Here is a 23,773-nt window from a genome sequence, read left to right on the forward strand (position 1 = left end):
TTTAATAAACCACCATTTTGCACCAAAGACATCTCAAGAATTCTTTCTTGATCATCGGCTCCGGACCTCACCCCACCGATCCTCACCTGTATTCCAAAACCACAGTTTCACCTCAGATTTTCTGAGTCATGGACTTTCAGAGCAAGGCAGACCATAGAGATGGGTGACTTGTCCAGGGCCTCCAGGATGGTTAATTGTGAAGCTGTTCCAAGATTCTCTACCCGGGTTCTTTTCCCACATTACCAGCCTCAGTCTTTCCAAAGCCAAGTAGACTGTCCTGGGGTTGCAGTCATGTTCTTTCTAGCATTTCCTATTGCCTCCCCTGCCTCACTCTCAGCATGAGTTTTGTCAAAGAATGAAAGCTACATAATTTAGCCCACTCAAAAGCTAAGGAGAACTTCTCCAAAGGAACTGCACAGTTTTTCTCGCCTCCACTTTCTGGGCAGCTCTTTGTTGGTGTGCCAGTGTTGGGCCAGGCTTACCCCAAAAATAGGGTATCTCCAATCCTCCCCAGAGCTGGCCTGCTTCATTCCATCCCATGTAGTCTAAAGCATATTTTAAGAACACTTTAACTTAATGTAGAGGTTTAAACATTTGCAAGGCAACTTGGGCTTACAAGTAATTTTAACCTAAGGTCATTTGGAAAATGCTATTCCTGGAAGCCTATCTTTAAGGGGCGGGGGGTGTATATGTGTGTATGTGAGTATCCTCTTCCCCAAAACAAAATGCTTTAATAAATGAACAACTTGATTTAAAAGAGCTCATGTTTTGTAAGGGAAGAAGCACAATGTGGGAAATTATGTAACAAGGAAAAAACATCCAGTTTTGAAGATACTTAGCGGTATCTAACATAGTCCTAAGTGGTAAGCATCGTAAGTTATTCTGTCAGTAGAAGTATAAACATGTTCTGACTTAAGCGCCTGACTCATGTTAAGGAAACATACTGGCTCCTCAATTTTCCAGATGATCCTTGTATTTGAATCCACTTGAACATCCCAAACCCCTGTTTCTGCCATCTCTGGAAGAGAATGAAAATAACATTGGAAAACTGACAATTGTCTACCAGTATCATTTAGCACAAGCTAAACTTTTTGTAGACATTTTCCAACATTTCCTTAAAACAAAATACTTCGTTTGCTGTGTCCTTTCATGAATCATACACTGTTGTGATTCCATATCAGGCCTGAGTAATATTAATTGAAATTCTAAAGGCAATATAGTGTGGTAGTTAAGAGCTCAGGTTCTGGGGCCAGAATCCTCAGTAGAATCTTAACTCTGACCTTTAACAGCTGTATATTCTAGGGCAAATTGCTTAACCTCTCTGGGCCTCATTTATGCCACATCCATAAAATGGGGATAAACTATTATTATCTACCCATAGGGTTGTTCTGAGCAGTGTCTTCAAAAATGTACTCCCAAAATAATTAGGAAAAAAAAACCTATATACTTCCTGGGGCACCTGGGTGCTCATTCGGTTAGGCGTCTGCCTTCGGCTCAGGTCATGGTCCCAGGTTCCTGGAATCAAGCCCCATATCAGGCTCCCTGCTCAGTGGGGAGTCTGCTTCTCCCTCTCTCTCTCCCTCTGCTCCTCCCCCTGCTTGTGCTTTCTCTCTCGCTCACTCTCTCAAATAAATAAAATCTTAAAAAAAACCCCATATACTTCCTCACACATTTTTAAGGTGAAATCTAAAACTTCATTACTGGTTTCAGAGTTTATTTTGGTAAAGGACAGAAAGGAATAAATACTGTATAACATGAAATAAGGTGAGAATTGGTGTGGCTGACATAGTTGACAAGATTAGAAAAAAATAGTTTATCTATCTTGCTGAGTAACTCAAAGAGAATTGGAAAGGAATCATGGGAAAAGGTTTATGTTTTAGGTATGTATTTTGAGTAATTTAGCATGCCCAGAACACATACACGTAAGATGTGAAAGAGCATCCTTAACCTGTTCTATTTTGACTTTTGTTAAGAATTTAGAACATCTCGGGGTGCCAGGCTGGCTTAGTCAAGGAGCATGTGACTCTTGATCTTGGGGTTGTGAGTTTGAGCCCCACATTGGGTGTAGAGATTGCTTAAATAAATAAACTTAAAAAAAAAAAAGAAAGAATTCAGAACATCTCAACACTGACTACGAAACCAGCAGTGTTTCTAATCATATGTTTTGAGTTCCAGGAAGTTTGTATACTCCAAAGACAACAGGGTACAGGACAATGAACTTTAATAAGATTTGTCTTAGATGAAGAGCTTGCCTTTTAGCAAAGTGAAAGAGCTCATGTGAATACAGGTGGGTTTTCAAGCAGTTAAAAAATAAAGCACAGATGAAAGCTAAGGTCTGGAGACTAATTTCCTTAAAATACCCTTGCATGTGCACATCTTGTAAAATATTTGCATACCCAGTAGGCATACCCATTTGAGGAGGACTTAGTTATGATCATTAGATGAGTCAATACATGTTAAGCTCTTAGAACTAGATCCCCTTCTTGGGATCTAGTAAGTATTGAGCAAAAGTAATTTATTATTACTGTCATTATTTTTAGGCCCCCCTTCAGAAAGAATTACGCATACCTACTTTGAGTTCCTACCTTATCCTCAGGACTTATTTGGCTGCCTTCAGCATCCTTTAGAATTAAGTGACTAAGTGTCAGGGAAAAAATGTTACATTAGTATTAAAATCATAGTTCTGTTCTTCTCATGAGACAAACTCCAGGTATAACTTCTGGAACTTTCTGGTCAATTCCATTTAGTTTGGCTGTCCATAAATATGTCATTCTCTTGGATGTACATAACTTCATGTATGGATCAAGCCTTATGCTGAATGTCCCATATTTTGGGAATCTGTGTGATTTCATAAGTACCTTGAGAGATTAGAAGTTACTGGGTAACTGAAGATACGGAATACAGAATGGAAAGAATTAAAATGTGAAGTTTAAAAAGGCAAGGATAGCTCATTTTAAACACTTTATGCACTAGCCACTGGACCCTTTAAAATATCAAAATCAAGACAGAGACCCCTCACCTAACATGTCACCAAGTATATTGAGTTAGACAGTTCATGTCATTAGAGCTTAGTTCTGTACTTATAGCTGATGTCTTCCTTAACTTTTTAATTACTAAAATAATATTATAGAAAAAGTCAGATAATCCAAAAGAAGAAAATAGAAGTCACTGATTCACTACTATCTACAGGTAAAGATTCTGATACATATTTTCTCATTCTTTTTCTTATGTAAAAACCAAAATTTATACTTTTGATCTTTTTAAGTTTTCACTTTGAGATAATTATAGATTCACATGAAAGTGTAAGAAGAGATATGAATATGAAGAGATCCCATGTAACCTTTGCCCAGTTTCCCCCAATGGCATTATCTTGCAAAACTATAGTACAATATCACAACCATTGATATTAACATTGATGCAGTCAAGATACAAAACATTTCCATCACCACAAGAATGGTGACTTATAGCTACAACCATTTCCCTCCTACCTCCACCACCTCCTTAAACTCTTGCAACCCCTATTCTGTTCTCCATTTCTATAATTTTATCATTTCATGAGTGTTTTGTGAATGGAATCATATAGTATATAGTCTTTTGGGATTGACTTTTTCCACTCAACATAATTCTCTGGAGATTCACCTAGGTTGTTGTCTCTTTTAATAGTTTGTTCCTTTTATTTACTGAGTAATATTCTACATATGAGTATAACCATACTATTCACCATTAAATAGCATTGGGTTGTTTCCAGTTTTGGGCTATTACAAAGAAACCTGCCATAAACATTTGTGTATAGGCTGTTGTTTGAAGAAGAGTTTTCATTTCTCTAGGATAAATGTCCAAAAGAACAATTACTTGGTCATATTTTAGTTTTTAAGAAACTGCCAAACTTTTTCAGAGTAACAGTATCAATTTACATTCCTATCAACAATGTATGAGTGATCTAGGCTCTCTGAATCCTTACCAGCATTTGTTGTTGTCACCATTTTTTAATTTTAGCTATTCTGATAGGCATTTAGTAATATTTCATTTTGGTTTTAATTTGCATTTCCCTAATGTTTAATGATATGGAATATGTTTTCATGTGCCTCTTTGCCATCTGTGTATCTACTTTAGTGAAATATCTGTTCATATCTTTTGCCCATTTTCTAATTGGATTGTTCCTTTTTTTTTTTTTTACTGTTAAATTTTGGGGGTTCTTTATATATTCTAGGTAGTTGTCCTTTGTCAGATAAATGGTTGCAAATATTTTTTCCCAATCTCAAGATTGTCCTTTCATCCTCTTCAAGGGGTCTTTCACAGAGCTAAAGTTTTTCATTTTAATTAAATCTAATTTATCCATTTTGCCTTTTATGGATTTTGGTTTTGGTGTCAAGCATAGGAACTCTGCCTAGACCTAGATTCCAAAGATTTTCTTTTTTTTCCTAAGAGCTTTATAGTTTTATATTTTACATTTAAGTCCATGATCCATTTAGAGTTAATTTTTGCTCAAAGTGGTAGACTTAAACTGAAGTTCTTTCCACCCCCACTCCATGTCCCAACTGCTCCAACACCATTTGTTGCAAAGACTTATCTGTTTTTTGATTGAGTTGATTTTGAGCCTTTGTCAAGGCTTATTTGCACAAGTCTAAATCTCGGTTCTCCATTCTGTTCCATTGATCTTTGTGTCTATCCCTCCAGCAATACACACGGTCTTGATTACTATACCTATGTAAATCTTGAAATAAGGTACACTGATTCCAACCATTTTTTTCTTCTTTTTCAACATTGTTTTAGCTATTCTAGCTCCTTTGCCTTCCCATATAAATTTTAGAATTATCTTGTCTATATAAGAAAATTTTGCTGGAATTTTGATTGGAATGCATTAAACCTGTATATCAATTAGGGGCAAATCAACATATTTCCTATGTTAAGTATTTCAATCCATGAACATAGTATGTCTCTCCGTTTATTTAGATCTTTGATGCTTTTCATCAGCATTTTATAGTTATCAGCATACAAGTACGATCATGTTTTGTTAGATTTACATCTAAAAGTGGGATCACACTGTTTCAAACCATTTTTTTTCATAAAAATGTATATTATAAATTTTCCAAATCATTAAGTTATTTCAACATAATTTTTAACTGACTCATATAATTAGTTCTGGATTTTAATATTCTTGGTTATTTAGCTAATGTCAAAAGACTTATTACTTGGTTTTTAAATTTTTCCCGACCTGCGATTGGGGCCTCCATTTCAACAAAACATTCAGCTCTTATTCTTGCTAACTTCTGAGTTGCAGTGGCTTTATTGCATTTTTTTTCTATATAGCTTTGTGTAATATTTTTACTCAGTAGAAACTTTCTTAAAATTTTACCAACAATAGCATATCTGATCAGATAATTTTTAATGTTTAGCTAGACATAATGATGATAATTGCTACATTGCTATTTGAAAAATCTAGCAAAATCTATTTAAGCAACAAGACGATTGGTCAGTGACTACTTTGACTCTTAGCTATGCTGTAATTTGTTATTGCCAAGCCATTGGCCTTTCCTGGGCTAGCTGTAGCACAGCCCACTGAAAGCATACCCATGTGTCCTTCAGCATGTAGTAGATTCACACTGACAATAGGTAAGAAAAGTAAAGTGATTTTTATTTTGGTGATGAGATGCTTCAGGAAAAGGACATGAGATGGAATAAGCACTTTGTTTTAGAGCCCAAAAATTCTGTATTTGAATCCCAGTTCTATCATTGACCAGCTTTTCAACCTTACGTAAGTTACTGAATCTCTCAGACTAAGAGTCCTCATCTGTAACGTCTCTAAGGTAATCATAATACCTACCTTACAACATTCTTAGAATTAAACAAGTTACTGCATCAAAGTATTCAGCATAATACCTGATATGTAGCAAGCACTTAGTAAATGTTAGCTATCATTGTCGTTTATTTTTATTAATAATAATTGAACTTTAGCTCTTACCGCCCATAAATGTCGATACATGCCAAGGAAGCTTTCCTGTACTATGGATATTTTTGTGCATATCTTTCTTCATTACTAGAGTATAAGTGTCTAGAACCCTGAAGACTTTGTATCCCTTGGCATTTAGCACAGCAGAACTTTCCTAAAGAACTTGGATTTCACAAAAATCCTTGCCATATACAGGGATGGAAACTTACCATGAAAAGAAGCCATTAACTATAATCCCTTTTTAAAAATGACTTCCTTAAGCTAGGAAAACATTTTAAAGACCACAAATGACCCAGATAAGAAAGATTTTTTTATTCATTCCCTGAAACTAGACACTTCACAGTTTGGGACTGTGAATCAGATTCCAGTTAAGAACTTACGGATTTAGCCATTTATAGGATGTGGCATGGAGTGGTTCAGGAAGCAATTTTTGCTTTGCCAATTGCAGACCTCTTCTTCATATATTTAAAGGAAGTTTTCAAATTTCTGCCAATGATCATTTTTCATTGGTAACCCAGAGGAGTTTTGAATTGTCATTTTGTGGGCTTTATCAGGAAGCTTAAATCCAGGATTTAATTAATCAGAGAACGCAAGATTGGATTTCTGCATTTTCCAGTTTTGAAATCTATTTAATGTGGCTAATAGACCAAACTTTTGTCATGTTAGTGTTCACACTGGGGGCAATGAAATATAACATTACATAATTCTTTTAAGAAGATCCTGAGAGTTTAGTGGATAGTCTAATGGCAGAAGACCCTTGGGAACACAGTGATGCATAATCCTCTCAGAACTATTCATATAGTTCAACACAATTTTCTTTTCAGTTTTCACAAAAAAACAAGTATACAAGGGCAAGGGAGGTAGGGGAAGAGGGCTGTTATTGTAGCTGGGATGATAGGAATAGCCCCAGCTGGCCTGTAGATGATATAACATACAGGTGTTTGCTGTGGTCTAACCACATAACCTTGATTGCAGTAATGTTTCTACCTTCCTAAAGTGATCATTAAATGAAATAATAGAGAAGCATGTTGTAAGCTCTAAAAAGCTATACAAATGTACCATGTTAACCATTCCATAAATATTTATTAAACACCCACTATATACCAGACTCTGTCCTAGGGATAAAGATAAAAAGTTAGATAAGGTACGTCTTTAGCAGGGGCACCTGGGTGGCTCAGTCATTTAAGCATCTGCTTCGGCTCAGGTCATGATCCCAGGGTCCTGGGATTGAGCCCTGCATGGCACTCCCTGCTCAGCGGGAAGTCTGCTTCTCCCTCTCCCTCTGCCTGCCACTCCCCCTGCTTGTGTTCTCTCTCTCTCTGTCAAATAAATAAAATCTTTAAAAAAAAAACAAAAAAGATAGGTCTCTAGCAGTGAGGAACCAATAGCTCACCAAGGAAAGACAGACTTGTGGACCACTTAAGTACAGTGAAGTATCATAGGTGTACGAGGGAGAATATTCCAGGTGTAGCTGTGGAATTAGATTGCTGAGGGGGACTATGCACAGGATTTTGGAGTCAAGAAACTCTAAAGCCACATTGTTGTAAAGACTATCCATGTTCAGGTTGAGGGAACATCAGGAGGGAAACTGGGTCAAAAAAGTTTGACCCAGTTGCCAAAGCCCTTATTAAATAGGTGGAACGATGGGGAGAGGTCAGAAAGTGGCAGAACTAGGAACTGGACAGATGTGGTATGGAGCAATAACATGAGCCTCTGGGGAGGAGGGGGGTTGATATGATAGTTGAAAGAAATGACCTGGAAGTAGCATTGTGGAGCCTGGAGAGTGGTACCATGACAGGCTTGGTGCTTGGGCTGTGAGAGCATGAACAGTCTTCTCAAAAGAGGCTGAGAGGTTAAATGTCCTGGAGGAAGGGTTGTATGTCCTGGAGGAAGGTGGAACAGGAGCGGGGAGAAGGAACTGTGAGAAGGGTAAGGATGCAGGGGTCCAATAACAGCAATATATGTCATTTATTGAGCACCTAGGATGTGCCAGGTACTGTACTTGGCTGTTTTATGCATTTAATCCTCACAGGACACTACAAACTAATTGCTATCATCTGGATTTTACAGATGAGGGCATAAGGCATAAGAGAGGCCATATGCATCAGTTAGGGTCACACAGCAAATCTACTTTAGGATCACTGAATCCAGAATCTACCTGAGTGTAAAGCTGTGCTTTTGCATTGTTCCACATGCCTTCAGAGAGAGCACCATGGGAAGGATTTGGAGGGAAGTCAGAGAGGATGGCAAGAACCCAAGGTAGGAAGCAGCACTAAATGTGAAAGGAAATACAATAGAAGAGAACACTATTAACCAGAGATGCTTGTGTTTTTACTGGTGGATGAGAATGCCAGGGCTATGAGAACTAGAGTCCCTTAGGCCTCTAGTGGAGTCTTAGACCTGGTGAGTTTAACAATTTTCTTGCTGCAGGTTTAGGTAGAGCACTGCTGTGAAGGTGTCCTGGTGTCTTTTGAAGAGAATTCTCCCAGGCAGTTAGTGAAGGGATTGGGGGAAAGGGGACAGTTGTTCTGACTGTCAGTTGTCAGTCTTTTAGCACAGGTAATGGAGAGCAGAGAAGGAAGTGTGGGCTGACACTGGCCTCTCACTTGCATGCAGGGTGAAGCCAATCAGATTTTGGGGAATCTTGACCACTTTGTACTTTGGGACATCTAGAGCTATGTGGTACAAATTGGAATTTTCACTGGACTGTGGTGAAAAAAATAGGTGGCAGTTTACCAGTTACTATCCAAGACAGCTTTATAACAGAGACTGGGAAAGGAAATATTTTTGCCATCCAGGCACAGCTAATGTCCCACTTTCCTTTACAAAGAGACCCTTAATGTTACAGATGAAGCGGCAACTCCCCATAGCCCATGCAGAGAGGTAGTGCGTTGACTGTGGGCACAGGCCAGGACTAGAGACTTTTCTGGAAGGAAAGAAGTAGTCCAGCTCTGCAGCTGGTAAGAGTGGCCTCAAGGTGGATCAGGTTAGGAGAAGCAAAGAAAAGGCAGAGGTGAGCAACTGAAGAAAAGCTATGACTCTCACAACCTTGCTTTCACTAAAGTGCTTCCATTGGAATTCTTGATTGCCATAAAAATAAATATGCCCTTCAAAGTAACACATGTGCCAGCTGATCCAGTCCATCATAGGAGTGATTGGGGCAGTGAGAGAATAACAAATATCCTCGGAAAGAGAATAATAAAGAAAAAAGAAGAGGAAGTAGCCTTAAAAGCCTTCAGTTTGTATAGGATGCTTGTAGAAATTGGATCCTTACTGTAAATGTGGTTTCTGCAACTCTGCAGGTAGGAATTCTGTTTTCCCTTTGAACCATGTCAGCACTTTATCTGTACCTCTCTCATAACACTTTTTGTATTCTACACTGTTTAATAGTTTTTATGTTTTTCCTACTTCTACTAAACTGGTAATTCCTCAAAGGCAAGGATAGTGCCTATTACATTCTGTATCCCCCACAATGCTTTGCCTTCGGTAGCTACTCAGTGTTCTGGGTAGTCCAAGGACACTATGATTCCTCTGAATTTGTTATCTCTTTACTTGGCTACCAAAGACATCACTTTGCAAAGCCAGCCTTCTTCTTTTTCTGGAGTCAGGGACTGAAGTATTTTAAAAGTGTTTTAGGGATGCCTGGGTGGCTCAGTTAAGGGTCTGACTTCTGCTCAGGTCGTGATCTCAGGGTCCTGGGATCAAGGTGAGCCTCGGGCTCTTTGCTCAGCAGGGAGTCTTCTTGTCCCTCTGCCCCTTCCTTTCCCCCGCCCTTCCCCCCCCCATACTCTCTTTCTCTCTCTCAAATAAATTTTAAAAATCTTTTTTAAAAAATGTTTTATAATGCTTTGAGTATGTAGGAGAAATACTTTGTTTGGGGAATGTTGTTAAGCCCTCTCATCAAAAATAGCCTTTCCATCTACCTCCCAGTTCTGCCAGAACAGAATAGATTGGCAAAGGTAGTTCAGAGGAAAAAGCAACGTAAAGCCGTCTGCTCGTGGCTGTGCAGGTGCCAGTGGAGGAGGGGTGGTTGATGGGTGGGATGCTATGTGCTATAAAAATGTTCAGCCAACCAACTGAACAGGGGTGCATAGATTTAGACTTTGTGAAATACCTTCCCCAGCTTGTATATATTCCTGTGTACTCTGTGATCCTAGGCCAGCAGTCTTCTTTTTTTTTATAAGATTTTATTTATTTAGAGAGAGCAGGGGAGGGGCAGAGGGAGAGAGAGAGAGAGGGAATCCCAAGCGAACTCTGCGTTGAGCACAGAGCCTGATGCAGGGCTCGATCTCATGACCCTGAGATCATGACCTGAACTGAAATCAAGAGTCAGATGTTTAACCATCTGAGCCACCCAGGCGCCCAGGCCAAGAGCCTCTAAAAGGAAACTGGTGATGAGAAGTCTCACAACATAAGCGAATTAGTGGCCCCCTGAGACGGTGAAGCAGGCAGCATCTCAGAATGGCAGCAAGAGCGGTGGGAATGGAAGAGTGGGCCAGGAAGACACATGTGGTACTTAGTCTCCGGCTGAGCAGAGGAGCTCCGTTTTGAAGGCTGCTGTTGCTCCCTTGGGGACTGCTACCCAGGTATTAGCATGGAACAAAACCAGTGACACGAAAGCTGTTTTAATTTTTACAAAATCTACTTAAGCATGAGTCCCTCTCTGTGAGTCTTTAGGGTTTTGTTACTCAAATCTTGAGTCTGGTTTTCTTGGAAAATTGGAAGCAATGGTTGGGCAGGTAACGGCAATCATTGTGAGTATGGAGCAGAAAGGAAGCTTGGATAGTGAAGGATAGGAGGGTGCATGCTGGCTGCTGGCATGGACTGTGTTAGAAGCCCTAGGGTGATCACTTCCAGGGGCTGTTACAGACTTCCCCCTGGGAAATATAAACAGGAAAACATTTGGATTTGGCCTCACTGGCTTTACAATAAGCATGTTTGTTCAAATAAATTATTGCATTAAGATGAACCTGTTTCTTCTACCCTAACGAAAGGAGTTTTTGTACCCTGAGTGTTGTAGATATTATCAGTGGAAGAGCTTATCTTTATATAAAGATCACCCTTACGGAGCATGGACAGCCCTGCCAAGATTCCCAGTAGCTTGTTTAATCAGCTGCATTAATGCAGAGGTTTTCAGTTAGTAGAATTGTCCATTTTCACCCCTTATTTGCTTGTAGATCCAGAGACCAGGTCACCAAATTTGGGCTCCTAGTCATCCTCTGAGGAGAGGTGGCTTCTCATTTCCCTGAAATGAAGGTAAATGCTGTCTATGTGTGTTTGGGTTGGAGAGACCAGCCTGTAGTGAAGGTAGCCCTCTCTACCTACCCTCCACCATCAGTCATGCCAAGTTGCAGGGTGGGGACTACATAGAAACTTGCTCAGGCAGAGCATCCAGATGGACTGGTTGGATGCCCCTTCACTGAATGGCTCACTCTGACCTCTGCCTTAAGCAGGAAATAGAAGACCAAGATGACATAGCTGTGGTCACACAAAGCCAATTAACTACATTGGTTGTCTTTGTTTATTAAATAGCTCTTAGATTCTTTTTTTTTTTTTTGAAACAAGAAATTTGAACCACATTTTGTTTGAGATACTCCAGAGAGATGTAGCAATGTGGTTATCATTTTACAAACTTTTAAACAAAACTGTTAGCAGTTTACAACTTTGTTTAAAGAACAATGGTTTGGAACACAGGCCTGTCTTAGCAAGACCCAGAGGACAGTGACCAAGGCAGAGAAGAATCCAGGGCAGAGCTGGCTGACTAAGGCTTGCTTTTGCAAAGCCCAGGAATCCAAAGATTAGGGTTGAGGTTCTCTTACCATTTTGCAGGAGTAGCAGTAAATTTGGCCCTGCTGCTTTGGTGATTTACACCAATGCCCTCAGCTTGTTAGCTCTCTTCAAGTTGAAGAGAAATTCAGGAAATGTGGGGATGAAAACGCTCCCCTCTGTTATTTTCTCTTACCCCAGAGACTGGTCAGCTGAGTACCACCATTTTTAACATAGCTCATTCATTGCCCAGGTGTTGCCATCCTTGTTTCTTCCCTTCCATATTTTATACCTTTATAGTCACTTTATAGCCAAAACCTTATCTGTGCTTTTATTCTTTTTTTTCTAAAGATTTTATTTATTTATTTATTTATTTGAAAGAGAGAAAGAGAGAGAATGCAAGTGGGGCAGGGGGAAAAGGAGAGAAACTCAAGCAGACTCCACTGAGCGTGGGGCCAGCACGGGGCTGGATGTCACGACCCCGAGATCATGACCTGAACCAAAATCAAGAGTTGAACACTTAATCCACTGAGCCACCCAGGCACCCCTACCTGTGCTTTCATTCTAATTTTTCTTTTAAAATATCTGCCTTTACCTAACTGTCTTCTCATGATACAATTTACATTTATAATAAACTTCATTTACGAGTTGTTTCTTCTACTATAGTTGGCTCTAGCTATTGTTCTTTTAGCCTTGTCTTGGCAGTGTTCACATGAACACCTAACAATAAGTCTCATAAACAGTCCTCTAAAAGCATACAAGTATTTATGCCTATGTCACTTTTTCTAGCCTTTTTATAAAGCTGAGTTAGTAGATAGTGTATTTGCCTACCAAAGATCAAAACTGAAATAGCCTATAATTGAAGCTGACCAATAATATTGATTTGGGGGAAGCAACATTTAGTTTCCAAGTACATGAAACACATTCGTATTATAGGAATTTAGACTAGTAATATCCTTTTGAAACATGCTTTTTTAAAACTCAGTTTATACTCCAGGAAGGCATTTCTTTTGGATCAATTGCAATTGCAGTCAGACAACTTCATAGCTTACATGTAATACTGTGATTAAAATGTTAACTAATTCTGGGACAAAGGGAATTCCAGGAAGACACTCTAATCATTGAAAAGGGCAGTTAAAGGGCTGTAAGATTAACCATTTTTAACCTAAAACACGGCATTTCTCATGTACCCTTTAAGCAGTACTGACAAGTATTTCCTGGAGATTAATGACCATCTGAGTTAATGGGCTGAGGGAAGGTCATTAATCCTTACACAAAGGTAGTTTGGAAAGCAGAAATGAAAAACAACTGCAAGGTCGAGGTGATGGAATCCCAGGAGATGTTTCAGAAGATTGGTTCCCTTTTCAGTAAGCCCATACTTAACTACTGTTCTCACTCTCCCTTCTCCACATGGCATACCTCAGACTCAGGTTTTCAACCTCCTGGGATGCAATTAAGCTTCTGAAAATGCCTTGTAATCTCTCCTTCCACCAAACAAAACCCTTTTTATCAATGAGCTTCCTCTTCTCACTGTTTCTTAAAACCATCTTGGAAGTCATTCATTTTACATAGCTTCTTGCCATCAAATGCGTTTTATTGGTTTAGATGGAGTTGTGCTTGGGAGTCTAGAATATAAAAAACCAAGGCAGTCAGAATATACTTCCTGTGGGTTTTGATTAGATAAATATCTATGTGTGCTATACATATGATATGCAGAAAATATGAAATTACTGTCAGGGGAAGGCTGGGATTGATGGAACAGTCAGACCTAGGTACCACTTCAGCAAATCAGAAGAGGTGGACTCATCTAAAGGACAAAGAAACAAGTTGGTACTATCAGGATACCATTACAAGCAGAAATCCAGGCTTCCAGACTGTGGAACACCTCCAGGGCTATACACTAGCACATGATGATGTCAGACTTGGTGGAAGCTCAGTCCTCCTCTACGCCAGCCTAGCCTGCACTCATTCTGCATGTTGGCTAATCTGTATCTGTTCCAACAACCTTCCCATCTGGTCAGATTTATTAATCTCAGGATTATGCAAGATAGCATACGCCTTCTGAAGCAAGAAGGACTCTGGTAGAAATAGAGCAAAACGGTGGCAGAGGATCTAGAGCCATGTGGTGAAAGATTGTACCAACAAACCCCACTCTGGTTCTTTACCCAAAGAATTATTGAGAGCTGGAGAATGATTCTTAGTTGAAAAAGGAGATCTGTCTTCATGCGTGGGCATCATCTCCTGTAATAGTTTTTCCCTTGTGAGAGTTTTAGGATCCAGGAGCTTACACCCTTGCCTCTGCTAGGGTATGTTGCTCATCTTCCTCACCTTCCTTCCTAAAAGCTTCTTTTGGAATCCTTCAGATGAGTTAAACCCCATTGAATTCACTCAAGTGGTGTCTGAGTGTTCCACTAATCCAGCCAATACTCTGATTCCTATAGTATGTTTTCACATGTTTGGAAAATTTTAAATACCAGAGTTCATTTTCCTGCTTAAAAAGAATAAAAACTACTGAAAATTAATAAAATAGCAGAAATGTGCTAAAGGAAACTCTAAGAACAATTTTCTGGTCACTAGGGCAAAAGGTAGAAATGCAGAAGCCCCATTAAAACGGCGACTGGCATTTTGCCACTAACATGTATCTGATCTAACTCTAAAAGCATAAGATCGTTGTCAATTTTGTGACAGAGCCAAGAGATGTAAATTTGTAGCTACCAGTTCAAACTGAACTACTGTTTTAGTGCTTCAAGTACAGGTGAAAATCTTTATGTTCTTCCATACTGTTAAAAAAAAAAAATCCTTGTTTATATACAGATTAGTTCCACTAGACCTAGCTGGACCTTTTGAGTTTTGTTTTTTTTTTTTCCAACCAAAATTGCCTTCCTTGTGCAAATGAACTATCCAGATGTGGAAAGGAACATAATAATAAAATTATGTGCCAAAATAACTAGATTATTTAGGTCATGATTGCAGTTTTATAATACCATCTGGGAAAATTACTAAGTGCATGTGAATTTGAGGTAAACTAAAGTTTTTCTCCCTTCAGTGGGCATTATTGCCTCTTGGCACTTTGTTGGTAGTGGAATTTCCTAGTCACTTTGCTTAACTTTAAGGGTGATGGATCCACAACTGTGTAATGGTTTGAACTGGAGCCTTCCTTCCACTTCCATTTGGCAGGTATTTAATGCATCAGTACAGTCTTTCTGAAACTTGACCTACCCACTTAACAATAGGATAGTAAAACTTGTTGTTCTGTGTGCAAATGCTATCTTTCCAAATTAGGAAAAAACAAATAAAACCCTGTAGAAGTGCCTCATTTTAAAAAGAGTAATTTAATACTCTACTGTTAACATTCTCCCAAGGTAGTGTTACATAAATAATTACTGCTACACAGGAAGAGTCATTTCCCATCCCGGAATAATTTGCGCACATTTAGGAATTTCATTGTCTCCTCAGAATCTTCTGGGCAATAGGCCCATAAATTATCACGTTTTGAGTATGGAACTTCCATACGTGATTTAAATTTTATGGGAGGAAAGAGCAAGAGAATTGGGGGAAAAAAAATAGTTACTTGCTAATGGCTAGGGAATCTCAGGGAAAGGAAAAGGATATTTCTACTTCTGTAACATAGATCAAGGAAATTTATGGTTTGCTTTTAATAATCAGCTTTCTGGGTTTATTTTTTAAGTGCCAAAAGCACAAAATGTGGTATTTTAAATCCATACTGTCTGTGCATGTGAAGTGTCTAGAGCAGTGATTCTTAGGGTCCTGAAGAAAACACGTTATTTAAATGCTAGTTCCCTGGTTTTCTAGATTTGGTCTAGAAGAAGACTTCTTAATTTGGTCCAGGGGATCCAAAGTTTCATGTCTGTGTGTTTTCTGGGTCCTTGTAGCATTGATCAATTTCTCAGTAGGCCCTGGCAGACCACATTTCCACGACTAAATTTTGTTAGAACACTAACATAGTGTATAGCACTATGGTGTGCGTTTTCTATGTTGATAATAATGGTGATGATAGCTCCTGATTATGAACACTTCCTGTGCGCCACTAACTGAACTTAACACTTTATATTCCTCATTTAGTGGACCCAACAAGGCAAGTACAGGTAGTGTCTCCATTTTATGATTAAGGAAACTTAAGGCCTTGAGAGGTTAAGTAACTTGTTGAAGATCACACAGAACTAGAATTAGGACCCATGATGCCATCTGGGAAAAGCCACACTCTTAGGCATTATGTAGTATGATAATAAACACATCGATTTATAGGTTTAGTTCTTTCTAAATGGCGTTTTGTTTGGTAATGATGAATTCCATTCAGACAGCCCTTACTCTGTTCTAGTGGTTGGGCATTTCTTCTTATCTAGATGCTACTAGGATTCCGAGATCAACATTAGATTGTGGGACCCAGGAAGGTGCTTGGCATTTGTTTGCTACATAAATAAGTAAGCAAAAGAATACATGTGTGTCCTTACCAAACACGGCCTGGGTCATCTTCTTTTGTTTTTGGGATTCCCCTCCATACCGGGTATAGGTGGTAGCGCCCGCGGTGGTGGCGGTGGTGACTGTGGGTTTGGGCACGTACAGGACAGGCAATAATGTCTATTGACTACTAACATCAGCTGATGTTCCCTTGTAATTGCATATTTCTCAGAAGCCAGCAGTCTTTGGCCAATTTCTCAACACATTTGGAAGGCAGCTACTTGAAATATTTTACTTTTTTTTTTTTTTGCACCATGGCTTTTTTTCATTAGACCGTACAATTTTAACAGTCTGTGTCACACAAGAGTAGTTAGTTGAATTTCTGTAGGTTGATCATTGTTTACTATCTCTTGAAAACGAGCATATTGCTCTGCCTCTGACTAGTTCTGAGACATTGGGAAAACTCTCTCAAGCCTCCATTTTTCATCTGTAAAATGAAGAGGGTGGACTATATCAGCTATTTTAGAAGGATTCCTTTTCCTTTATTTTAGTACCCTGTAATTTCTTTCTTTCTTTTTTTTTTTTTTCCCCCACTGAAATCCTACAAGAACTCCAGTACATCAACATCAAAGAACAGTATGCTGGTTGAAGTTTAGAGTAGAAGGCACACAGACAGTGACCCCAACATCTTTTTTTCATTTATTTTATTAAGGTATGATTTACATGCAGTAAAATTCACCCTTTATAGTGTACAATTCTGCAAGTTTTGACAACTCATAAAATCATGTTATAGTCAAGACATTGAGCAGTTTCATCACCCCAAAACGTTTTCTCTCACCCCTTTCTGAGTCAGCCCCTCCCCTGAGGACCAGCTGCTGGCAACCACTGATCTGTTTTATGTCTCTTTAGTTTTTCATTTTCCACACTGTCATGTAAATGGATTCATTTAGTATTTACCTTTTTGGGTCTGAGTTCTTTTACTTAGCATAATGCATCTGAAGTTCATCCATGTTGTTGTATGTATTCTTAATTCATCGTATGAATGTACTATATAATGGATAATGTATTCATTCACCAGATGAATGATATTTGGATTGTTCCCAGTTTTTGGCAACTACAAATGAAACCACTATTAATATTGTTGTTAACATTTTAAGGTTAGTGATGTGTCAGTTAGTTGTTAAATTATATTAGCATCAAATTCAAGAATCATCGAGGGAAGAGATAGATACTGCAGTCTGCATCTGCAGATATGTTTCATTATGACCCTTTCCCCCAAATCCAAGATAGAGTCCTTAGTAACTTCTTTACACATACCCACCCTTCAAAATGTTGGAAACTGTCTTAGCTATAGGTAAGGCACAGAGTGAGTAGCTTATAAATAGCAGAAATTTCTTGCTCAAAGTTCTGAGGGTTAGAAGTCTGAGATCAGGGTGGTCAGGTGAGGGTCCTCTTCCAGGTCACTGACTTCTCCTTTTCTCACAAGGCAGAAGGAGCTAGGGTGTTCTCTAGAACCTCTTTTTATAAGGGCATTCATGAGGGCTCATGATTTAAACATCTCCCAAAGTTTTTACCTTCTAATTCTACCACATATGGAAGTTAAGATTTCAACATATGGATTTGGTGGGGACACATTCAGACCACAGCAGTAGCCATATTTAGTCTTCTTGTTTGGAGAAGAAATATGAGGACATGTCATCTCAAGTAGAGCTAGTGCCAAGATAAATCAAATAAAGTCACGAATAGACCTCAGGTAGTTTTGGGAACTTGAAGACTGGAGCTAAAACATCTCATGCCCCACATTCCCATACAATGGAATATCTATAATCTTGGAGTCTCGGTTTTGGTTGTTTTCAGTGGGAAGCCAGGCAAATCCACTGGGAAACTTGAACTCCCCAAGCTTCAAGGTGATGCTCTGTTATTGTGCTTTCAAATATTCTCTTGTGTTAGGAAGGGTGAGAGTTTATAAATAGATCATTCCTGTGACCAAACCCCTATCTCGCTGCCCCACTTGCTCCTTAAACAAGAAGTCTGCCATGTGTACAGTATGCCAGACTGAGGATTAGGGCACTTGGTTTCTTATACCCCATTTCTCTACAGCAGTGAACATCTATAGCTTAGTCATTTCAGATGTGTGTTCTCCTCCAATTAGGGTGACTCACCATCCTGGTTTTTCCCAGCACAGTCCTTGTTTTAGCACTGAAAGTCCTGGATTGTGGGGACTCCCCAGTCCCAGGTGCACCTGGAAAATTGGTTATCCTTTATGTTCCCAGAGTTGGATCCAAGCAGCAGATTCCAACTCCTCTGCTTATTGAATCTCCTGAACCCTACAAATGTATTTTTTAAACTAAGAATGGGCAGTTCTAGTTCTGTTGCATGAATGTATGGTGGATCATTAGAGACAAAGTTTCAACAGACTAGGGAAGACCTATATAAATTGTAGAAGAATTAGCACATACTTAGCATAAAACATTTTTAAAAGAAAGGATTTTTGTTTTGTGTTGCTTTTGATTTTGTTTTAATTCTGTGAACCTTCAGCAAATGGATTGAGTCTTAGAGGATACTTTTCTCTAATTGTCAAAGTTCAAGTGGCAAATCACAGTTTGATATTGTCAGACAATCCTAAATGTTCCTAATACAAAATGGTATCCTTGTCAGCAATATTATAAGCATAATAAATAGAATATAGTTACATTAATGGGCCTTAGCACAAATAGTTAAATATTGTTCTAACTCTAGCCAAATGAATTTTATTCTTTCATATTTTAACCAAAATTTGCCAAACAAGAATTAGGATGAAAAATGTCAGTGATTTTTTTTTTTTTAATTCAAGTACTAAACACGTTTAACTTATTTAAGGAACAAGTCTCCATCTCAATCACAGGCATTTCTCCCCTAATATAAAGTTATTTTTTAATCGGTTGGGGGAAAATACAATAATAAGATTTTAAATTCTGAGGTACAAACTGCACCTGCTTAGGATCTAAAACTGAAATGGAAAACACAAGGCTTAACCCCACATGCTCCCTGATCAAATGCAAAAAGGTCTTAAAATAGCTTCGTGTGAAGATGTTCAGAGCAGCTGAAAACCAAGATGTTGGTGTCCCTACTTACAACCTGGCAGCTTATTACCATGGCTCAGAGGCAGCTGCCCCTGTCTCTTTCTGTTTCAGGGCCAGGAGCATCAGCTCTAAGGAGAAGCACTGAATCAGCCTCTATCTACATTGCTGTCATCCCCTGAATTCTACTTTCCTAGTCAAGGGATTGTCCCTAGATCCACCATGAAGACCTGTGACATTCATTCCAAGCCACTAATATGAAGGGAAAAGTTTCCAAACAAACTTAAATAGGTATATAATAAATTCCAGGAAAAATGTAAGAAAGAAATGAAATCTTGTGTATTTGATGGGTCATAGCTGTTAAGAGACAGTAAAAGTGATGTGTGGTATCTTACTGCTACCTCAGTAGCTTAGTTCTCAGCAGATCAGTGTGCTCTCTCAAAATTCATTGGAAAGACCTTCTTCATTCACTTAAGACTGTTCTGTTCAGCTCCACTTACCTTGCTATAGCTCTCAGTTAACCATGTTTACTGTTTTTTCCCATAGAGAATTTTTTCCTGGGATAGTCTCTCTTACCCATGATAAAATGCTTCTCTCAAGGGCCCACTTATGTTTCTATCAGAAGCAGGATCTGGATTGGTGGATAATTGGTATGATCTGATGAGACGATATTTTATGTTGCCAGGCTGGTGGCACTAACCAGCAGCTTAAAATTCCATTTCCATTCACATATAAGTGAATATACTGATACACTCTTCCTGTACTAAAAAGAAGAAAGAAGTAGCTTTCATCTCTTTTAGCAGCTAAGCTGATTTTTTCAAGGGCCCAAAGAAAGAACTGTGGGGTGAGTACGTAGAAGGGAAATGGAGGCAAGAAGAGAATCGGGTTGGGGAAGGCCTGAAGCTCTCCTCTGTCAATAAACTTTCCAATTGGCTGCTATCACCTTCAAACAGTAGAGTTTGGAGCTGTGAATACTCATGTTGAAAACTCAGACGTTTACTGTTCTTTCATTTGAGAAATTACTTATGAGACTGTGCATTAGAGAGAAAATTAGCTGTGCTAATCCCTTAGGTGTCTAAAACCTGGTTTTTCCATCTGCTGAACAGGGGATAATACCTGCCTTTTCTATCACGCAGGATCACTATAGGATCAAGTGAGTGACTGATAATTGAATTCTGTTAACAATGTAAAATACCTCATGGGGTAAAATGACATTGTTGTTATGATTAAGGCCGTCATAAAAAGTCTCCTCAGGGTGAGAAACATGGTACTGCCATTCTTTCATATGTAGCCTCCAATGACAGACTGTCTCTGTCAAACAGATTAGACAGAAATTTCTTGAACTTCTGTCAGATTTGAACCCCAGATAGCTGTGAGGCTATCATGCAGATTTTTGTTCTGATGTCTTCCTTAGAGACTTCCTGTCTGACCAAATTCTGAAGAAGCAAACAGTATCAGTTATGTGAACCTTTTGTGTTTAACATCTATAGCTTGCAATAGAAATGTCAACATCCTTCAAAGAAGGCTCAAGTATTTCTGCTAAAATGTATATCCAGCCTGGTTATTTGATGCTGAATTGGTCTCTGTAATTGTCTCCATACCTTGCAGACACTAAATAACCCTTTTTAAAGTAGGGAGGAAAGTTTTCTGGTCCTAAACTTTTAATCAGAAATGAGAAACAAAATACTTACCATGGTAAACAATGCATAATATATAGGTTCAGATCACCAGCCATCAGCCCCTCTGTGAAGATCCCTATAATTCAGGGCATATAAAAACCATGTTTGCCTTATTCACTGGTGTATCCCCAGGAACCCGGCACATAGTAAGACCTGGCACATAGTAGGCACTCTAAAATATTTGCTGAGTGAATGAACAAATGAGCAAACAAATTAAGCCCTTTACTATGAAAATGTTTCCCCTAATTGTACTGAAACAAATAATATTCTGTGCTCATCATGAGTGGTTATTTAATGCTGATGGTCACTAGTTCTATTTGAAGTAAATAAAAGGAACTAGGATTTTTTTTTCTTTAAATTTTTTTAATGGGACATATTGGACATGTATTTCAGTGATAATGAAAATTTTGCTTTAGGTTAAGACAATAATATGGACTCTATTCTGAAGAAAAGACTACAAGGCCCTCTACTTTTGTTTTTTCCCATCCTTGGACCTGTCCAACTCTTGGAAAGTTGCAATATCAGTCTCCTGTGATAGTGCTCTATCAAATGCACCATCAGTTTGAAAACACAATAAAGAATTTCCATCTCCATTGGCAATGCCACCTAACTAAGACCAGTTCTTGGCTAACAAATTCTTTGGTTCAATAACAGTTTAAGCAAAAAAGACAATTACACGTGGACAGAAGCTAGACTGTTAAATAAATTGCACTACCTTTGCTAATAAGAGTACTTTTATTTGCCCCAGATTTTTGATAGTGCAGTTTTGCATTGGTTATTATAAGAACCCAAACCCTGCATTCTTTTGGGAAATTATTTGGAAAACTCTCATCAAAGTGACCTGTCTTAATTGTTCTACATCTTTGTTTTAAAGAAGTGGAAATAGCCCATGAAAATTATTGCTGCCATTAGAAATATTCAATAGGAAACAGCTTTTAAAGTGTTTATGCTGATTTTTAATTAATCGTTATGGAGTTTCATAATAATGTTAACTGATAACAGCAGAGATATATTTACTTAGAATATTTTTTTGAGGGATAGAAAATTGATATATTGGTAAGTTTCATCATAGAGAAAGCATTTTCAATTATAGCTAGAGGAACATTGTCATAAATTGAAAGAATTCTCTCCAGTAGCACACTACCCTATGTCCTGCTTTATACAAACCTAATACACAGATGGCATATGCTTGTGTTGTCAAGCAATATTTGTATTGCACTTCTTGTAATCTTCCCAAAGTTTGTGCAGATAGTGAAAAGATATGTGATCATCAGTTGCCATTAAGAGAAAGGAATAACTGACTATGTCACAAGCATTTTAGCTTAACATGTATCTATGCTGAATGGAGCACCTATATTCAAAACTACAGAGGCACCCTAAACATTGAATAATATTCCCATAGAGCAAGTACAGTGAGCAGAACTCTCTCTGGCATCATTTGGCAACAACCTGGCATCATTTCCCATTGACAGTGAGATGTGCCCATAGATATCAAATCATAGTCTTTGGATTGATAGGTATTTCCCAAGATCTTCTAAAAATCCTACCTCAAAAATATCCTTCTGTTCTCTGACCCCCATTCATCCAAAAAACGTGAACAAAGTAAGGGAAAAAAATGCAATCTAGTTGCCATGTTAAGATGCTGCTTTCTCCTCTCTTTCCATGAAAAAAGAATTCCTCCTCTCCAATCCAATGTACATCTCCATTTTCATCACATTTTGATGAGTTCGAAGTTATATATTGATCATTCACAGCAGTTTACAAAAGCAAGCTGTTATAAGGAAAATCATTTGCCCAAACCTATTCTTTTAATTTTTTGACCATTTGTCTTAACTCTTAGAGGATAACAATTTCCAATTTCATTTTGGTTTTCTCTCATACCTGCCAATTTAGCAAAACTCACCTACTGTCAAGACAGTTCCTCTATTTTGCAAGGGGCTCTTATTCACATTAGCCTGAAAGTCAGTCATCTGTCGGAAGCTCTTAATCGTGCCTGAGATTTACTACATTCCCTTGTTTAATATCCAGAAGATCCTGCTCCTGGTTGTTGGATAAGATAGAAACATCCCCCTAAAGCCTCTTCTGAGCAGCGATAGAACACTTACCTTACTGTGCAGGAGGTACCTTTACTTGATTATGCCCGCTAGTTCTCTCTTCTCATCCCCACCAAAATCCAATAGTGAGATCCAGGGACCAACAACAATGTTTTCTTCTTTTCTTTTTGGACACTCTTTCAGTTTTTGTTTTGTGGGCTACAAAGCCACGGAGAGTTTGCAACCAGAGGCCACTGACAGTTCTGCAAAGGAGAGGCAGTGGGGAGCCCAGTACTGACTGGGCCCAAACACAAAATATAACCCTCTTCCCTCTCCGGGCAGTGTCCTTCATACTCTGAAGACAGGCAACCTTGCCGAATCCCTCACCCTACGGCTTGCCAGTCTCCACAGAAGAAAGGGTCTAACTGAAGAGGGCTGCAGGATGAGGCAAGGCGAAAACCGAGAGCCATCTGCCCAGAACAGACAAGTAGAGGCAGGTATAGGTTCTGTGAGTGTGTGTGTGTGTGTGTGTGTGCGCGCGCTTGCATGCCTGTGCCCAGCAGCTGCTCTTTAGATTAGAAGACCCATTGGCAGGCAGCTCTGAAACACCCTATTGGGTAATTTCAAATTCATATTGCACATCTTGGCTGAGAGAAGAAACTTCCCAGGACAACCTGGGTCCCTTTCTCTGCCTTGTCACTGCCCTGAATATATTGTGAACCACAATCAGCAGGGCCAGCATCTTAGAAATAAATGCCCAGATGGACATTAAATTGTACCTCATTTTGTACCCTGCAACCATGAACTGATGCAAGCCTTGTTTGAGATTTAAGTAATAAGGGCATGACCTCTTCTTGACAGTTGTAA

General features: G+C 38.8%; 1 protein-coding gene across 3 annotated transcripts in view; it reads right to left on the reverse strand.

The window, feature by feature from the left end:
- Nucleotides 1–23,443, reverse strand: part of LOC102738075 (filamin A-interacting protein 1-like) — a 235,283-nt gene extending 211,840 nt beyond the window's left edge. For all 3 annotated transcript variants that reach the window (XM_081797967.1, XM_081797965.1, XM_081797970.1), the window contains exon 1: nt 22,979–23,443. The gene's annotated coding sequence lies outside the window, so the exon portion shown is untranslated. The remainder of the gene's footprint in view (nt 1–22,978) is intronic.
- Between the last annotated feature and the right edge of the window lie 330 nt (nt 23,444–23,773).

This window comes from Leptonychotes weddellii, chromosome 1 (assembly GCF_054177405.1).
Source record: "Leptonychotes weddellii isolate Sample4059 chromosome 1, ASM5417740v2, whole genome shotgun sequence".
Classification (NCBI taxonomy): Eukaryota; Metazoa; Chordata; class Mammalia; order Carnivora; family Phocidae; genus Leptonychotes; species Leptonychotes weddellii.